This window comes from Macrobrachium rosenbergii, chromosome 1 (genome assembly GCF_040412425.1).
Source record: "Macrobrachium rosenbergii isolate ZJJX-2024 chromosome 1, ASM4041242v1, whole genome shotgun sequence".
In the NCBI taxonomy this organism is placed as follows: domain Eukaryota; kingdom Metazoa; phylum Arthropoda; class Malacostraca; order Decapoda; family Palaemonidae; genus Macrobrachium; species Macrobrachium rosenbergii.
The window spans coordinates 78165554-78172663 of NC_089741.1; positions in this window are offsets into that span (position 1 = coordinate 78165554).

Genomic DNA, 7110 nt, shown 5'->3' on the forward strand with positions numbered 1-7110 from the left:
TTGTACCACCACCACCACGAAATTAATAATGATGATACTGACTTGACATTTGTACCATTACAAATAGTAAAAGAACCCGAGTTGAATAATGATGAAAACCAACAACAAGAAGATTTTGTTCCACCACTACCAACTTATCCTCCACCACCATTACCTCCTTTCTTTATCATCATTCCCTTGGAGGAGAAGAGAACAATAATAAAAACAGTTGTTGTTGCCTTTAAAAGCCAGTGTTGTTGCTACCACCAAAATGGAAATTGCAACGGTTGAAGAAGATTTCCATCTTTATCCATTCCAGACAAAGAAGAAGAAACTTCTACTAGAAAAAGAAAAAGGGAAGAAGAAGAAGAAAAAAAAGAAGAAGAAGAAGAAACAAAATGTAGAACAAAATGTTATCTTGGGATTAGGTATTAAAAAAGCAGAATGTCAGACCATAAATGATATAATGGATAAACTCAATGAAAAGTTTGACTTTTTAAATTTTAGAATTACGGTGGATGATATTAATAGTTTCTGTGAGAAAAGATTGGATATTAAAAAGAGTCAAACTTTACACCGTGAAGAATGTTTATTAAGAATAAGATGTATGGGTGTTCATCATTTTCATAATAGGGGAGATATTAGCATGTTGACAAAACACAATGGTTTGTTTTATGATTCTAGATATAACTTTTATATTTGTGTACATCCATCATATGACAACACGATGAAAATTGGATTATGTAGCGAAAAAAACATTGTACATGGCCACTTATCTAGAAATGGGTTAAATTTCCTTATGCTTTCTATATCAAATCTCGTAAGAGAAAAACAAAATACCACCATGGTAAAGGATTTAATAATAGTTTTCATAATGTTTTAAAGAAAAAAATGAAGGATATATTAAATTGTAAATTCTATACCATTATTGATAAAATATATATATATATATATATATATATATATATATATATATATATATATATATATATATATATATATATATTTATATATATATATATATATATATATATATATATATATATATATATATATATATATATATATATATATATATATATATATATATATATATATATATATATATATATATATACACACACACACACACACATATATATATATATATATATATATATATATATATATACACACACACACATATATATATATATATATATATATACACACACATATATATATATATATATATATATATATATACATATATATATATATATATATATATATATATATATATATATATATATATATATATATATATATATATATATACATATATATATATATATATATATATATATATATATATATATATATATATATATATATATATATATATATATATATATATACATATTATTATTAATAATTATTAAAATGGTTAACATGGAATTATTATATAGAGAAATTAATAAATATAACATGAATATATAGAGGAATTATAGAGGAATTAATAAACATATTAAAATGTAAAAAGATATAAATGTACTCTTTTTTAGTTTTAAAAATAAAAAAAAGCAATAAAAAAATATGAAAATTTGTCTAAAGCATATGATTCTAAACCCTATTCTAGGTAAGCACAGGGACGAGGCGGCAGATATCTGTAATAATAATAATAATAATAATAATAATAATAATAATAATAATAATAATAATAATAATAATAATAATAATAATATCCTTTGTTGCAGCTCAGGGCCATATACATGAAATATACACATACAATACACACAATCTAGGTACATAGGATAACAAGATAAAAATAATAATCGGCAGTATCCACATAGGTGCTGAAGCAGTAGAAAAAATAGAATTCATAATAATGGTAATGATAGTAATTATAATATGGAGAATAATAGTAAAAAAATATTAAAAATAGTAACAATTAAAAACTCAGATTACAGACGATTAATTTCCATCTATGGACCTTAGGTGGTTATATAAGTCAGGTCCAGAAGGCTAAATACGAGAATTGAAAATTGCAAAACTCTACAATATTATTAACAGATGTAATAAAAAAGGAAAAATACCAATAGTGACAAGAAACGTAGATATATAATAATAATAATAATAATGATAATAATAATAATAATAATAATAATAATAATAATAATAATAATAATAATAATAATAATAATAATAATAATAGATTCTGGAGATGACACTTCATAATGGCAAAAATAGGGAATAAGTCGCTTAAAGAACAGACGCCTCATAATCCCATCTTTCCCACAATTTAGATCTAATTGCCTCACTTCTTAGGAGCTTTGTATGAGAGAAATGCAGCTGTTTCTAAGCCGGGTCACAGACTGGACATTGTTCGCCTAACTATGATTTTCAAATTATCCAGGCGGTTTTCTATGACCATCTGCGTGCCGGAGTGATAGCGAGGAGTGTTTGTGTGAAGCGTCTCAGAATGTCATTGTGAACAACAGTGATACATCTCATGGTCTCTCGGGTATAGTTCGTCCAAAGGGGACACCCATATATACTGTAGCAGTATGAGCAGAAGAGCAGCAGTTTCGTGTCTTGGTGACAGAGGGCAAACCTCCTTGCAATCATATTGCCAGTTGCACATAGTTTATGACGCCTCTGTTCAATATCTGCCATATTTTTTAGGTTGATAATGTGGCCCAAATACGGAAATTTATGCACAAATTCCAGACAATGATTTCCGAGAAAAATATGTGGCTTAAGCGATCTCGGGAGCAGCGACATGCACTGCGTCTTGGTTTCGTTGTATAGGATATCAAATTCCTCTGCATACTGGAGACAGGTGTCGAAGAGTCGCTGGAAACTTTGCACTGATGGGGAAATCAGAACCATATCGTCGGCGTAATAGAGATTGTTTATTGTTGTTCCGTTGATAGTGCATCCGACTGGGAATGAGTTCAGTTTGACATTCAAGGCATCTGTGTATGTGTTAAATAGGTGAAAGAACTCCCCCGCCCTCCCCGCCGGAGCCCGTTTAGGGAGCCGAAGGTGTACGACAATACGTTACCCCATTTGACACAGAATTGCTGTGTGGAGAACCAGCAACATAAAATGCCAATTAGATATAGAGGTGTGCCTCGTTTGTGCAGCTTCAGGAAGAGCTTCAGGTAGTTTACTCTGTTGAATGCTTTTCTCACATCTACAAAACACAGGGAAACAGGGGAGGCTGATGATAGGTAAAAGTTCAGCAATTCTTTCAAAATGTAGATGCAGGTGTCGGTTGAGTGGTTTGCCTTAAAGCCGAACTGGTTGTCAGTAGTTTGTAGAAAGGGGAGAAGTCTCACTAGAAGAACAGATTCAAGTATCTTCGACGCAATTGTAATAATTACAATTGAGTGATAATTGCCGGGGTCAGCTGCATCCTTTAGCTTGATTTTTTATTAACGGTATTAAGCAAACTAAGAGTAGGGTGTCTGGGAGAAACTGGTGAATTATGTACGAATTGAATAGAGCAGCTAGCAAAATGTAGATTATCGAATAGCAGAATTTGAAAGCTTCAGCAGGCAGACCGTCGCAGCTGGGCGATTTATTATAAAATAGGTTATTTATGGCATTGCTGATGTTACCTGGCGTTATACAATCGGCGAAATGAAACTGAATATTATCAGTAAGGAGGTTATCTACATCCCTTTTGGGAGTCTTGATCGTTTATGTAGTTCATGATAGTGCTGAAGCGATCGCCCCACATTCTTGCGATAGCCCCGACACCGGCGGCATCTCCAACTGTATGCGATAGCTTTTTAGTTATGGGATTGAAGGATTAAATGTCTTTCCAAAGACGAGGGTAAACCCCATATTCTAATTTGCTAGATCGTAGCGAATGTTGCAGGTCACAATAGAATCATGAAGTTGTGGGGACATGTTGCAGTGGTCCAGCCAGGAGGTTGTAATTGTGTCTGTTCTATTTTGTACATAGGCATAGGAAGAGGGAGGGCGGAGCATGACATCACTAATTTGTATAGCGTGATTTTGACAGAAGCGAGTAAGTTCATTATAAAATTGTTTTTTGGGGTGAGAATTAAGGTCCTCAGTTACACAAATATGATCAACAGTAGAATCGTGAATGACGCAGTGTAGCTCACCTAGGATCATGCAGTATTGATCAAAATTATTTTCCTTTTCCCAGGACATAATGACATTAATTATTAGGTTCTTAGAGTCTCCTACTGTCACTTGAAGCCCCAACAATCTATCACTCCTATAGGCCAACACATTCGCCATATTGTCTAACGATTTGTGCCACAGGAAACACAGGCCCCCTTTCGGGCGACCGGCTACAATGTGATCTGTAACTTGCATCGCTGAGGTCGCGAAAGCTCTGAAGTCTTCATGCACTGAGTCGCAGATGGCAAGGTCATGAGGCCAGAGGACGTTTCTTGCAATGCAATGATGCCTTTGAAGTTTTTGCAGAACATGGTTAGGGGACGAATGTTCAGCTTGAGGCCACAAGTATTCCAAGAGATTATATCCAATGTATCCATGGCCACTCATGAAGATGGGAAATGAATGAGTTGATCACTTGGATGGATGGGGGCTCATTCACTCACCGTGGGAGGTTGACTGGCACTTGTGGTAGAGGGCGAGCCTGCGCCTGAACCCCTCCTTGGGGTGTTAGTAAGTTCCCCTGGGGGGAGTTGGTCCTGGATTAGGTTGTATCTTGAGACTTTTATATTAGGACCGAAATTCTCTCTTTAAGAACACTGAGGTATAGGCAGGTAATCCGGTAGGCCACTTTACGTTTAATTTTACATTGGAGTTCATGGGAGATATAAGGGTCGGAGTCAGAGAGGCTTGACTCTCTCTACTATGGAGTCTAGTTTCACAGATGAGCGTAAATTGTGAATCACAATATGACATCTCTTCTTAGGTTTTGGGCTAGGTGATTCACGAATGTTGGGCTTCGGTCCAGCGGACTATCGAGATGTTCTTTTCTTTTTTTCTACTTGTTTGTGTCTGCCAGCCTCCAATCCTCTCATGATCTTTCACATCCTCATCCACGACAGGAGTTTCTGGGGGAGAGATAGGGTTGGAAGACTCACAAGCGCGGGTGATTGTCCACTGGAGGCACTGGTGAGGGAGAGGAGGCTGGGGGTTCATCAACCCCCTCTGATAGGTCTATAGGTGACGTGGACGCTTCATCCGAGGGAGAGAGGGCAGTTCCCTCATGGGAGGGTATGGCCATCTTTACCTCGCATTGCACGCTCACTTCTCTCGTGTTGTTAGGAGGCGAAGAAATAATAGATGCCTCACTCAAAGGTGTCTGGTGGCTTGCTGTGCGATTGTCTCATGATTCCTGCTCTCCTTTGATTGCATCCCAGATCAGTGAAAGATTGTGATTTGTTTCCACAGTTTTAAGACTGTCAAATGATTCCTGAAGTCCTTTGATCAAGTCCCAGATCTGTGAAAATTTGTCTTGTGCTTCTTCAATTTTTTCTGAGGTTTTGTCATGTTTTTCTGAGAGGGATCTTGCTGTTAGAAAGGCATTTTCTGCCGTATGGTACACTGCAGTTAGGCCTGGATCAGCATGCCCCTTTGGAGGCAGATTGTAAGGGTAGTCGGCGTTGATTAATACATCTATGCCAATGTAGAATGTAGATAAATATATCAGTAATTACAAAACACTAACCTACTTACGCGCCGGGTATTGCGTAGAGACACGGCTAACACATTGCCCTCAGTGAGAGGTATAATCACCAAGAGTGATTCTTTTTTGGTGAAAAACGTGAGACGCACCTCCAACACGTCCGCTCAAAACACACAGGATATATATATATATATATATATATATATATATATATATATATATATATATATATATATATATATATATATATATATATATATATATATATATATATATATATATATATATATATATATATATATATATATATATATATATATATATATATATATTTATATTATATATATATATATATATATATATATATATATATATATATATATATATATATATATATATATATATATATATATATATATATATCTCACGATGCACTCCACAGTGAAAATGAAGGAGAAACCAGAGAAAAGGAAATAGAGTTCTTAATTTGTCCCCAACAGTTTCGTCCTCCATCAGGCCTCTTCCGGAAGAGGCCTGATGGAGGGCGAAACTGTTGGGACAAATTAAGAACTCTATTTCCCTTTTCCTCTGGTTTCTCCTTCATTTTCACTGTGGAGTGCATTATGATATTTTATCTTCATGATTGAGAAGAATACAACTATATATATATATATATATATATATATATATATATATATATATATATATATATATATATATATATATGTGTGTGTGTGTGTGTGTTTGTGTGTGTGTGTGTGTGTGTGTGTATGATTGTTATCACTTTTGTACGTGATTCATTTATCACACATTACCACAGGTGAAAAATAAGAAACGGAGTGCAGGTCGTGACCGGTTTCGACTTTATTTCCAAGCCATTGACGAAGGACTGATACAGACTATGAGATGTCACAAATATATATACTACAAGAGCAGTACTGACGAACATACACAACCGATAGAGACTACATATCCCCCCCTCAGGCCGGTGTCGAGGTAGGAGTGGCCTTCAAAACTCATTTGGCTAAAAATCACAATATACTCTCAGGGGACAATGCTGATAAACAAACCATATGCGACCTCAGATCCACATCTGACAGGTGTCAGGGAGGCGGAGTTTGGAAACTCATTAACACTACTACCCCCGTACTGTGTTTACAAATATGATAATCCTATTTTCATACATCTCTACTGCCTACCTTGAAATTTAAACAATTTACAATTTTCTTTTGATATTAAAGGATCAAGTTTATACATCCCTTGACTGATATTCATATTATGGTCATAACTTTCTTTTACAAAGCTAGATTCAATGATATTCCTTTCCAGTGCATTATTAGAATATACAATCCTTTTTTCCCCTTCCCAGTTGATAGCATGATTGTTCTCACTAACATGTACAAATATACTACTGTTCCCTGTGCATATCTCACATTTCTTATGCTGTTCAATTCTTTTTCCAGTGCTTTCCTGGTTTGGCCAATATAAAAGTTGTCACAAGACTTACA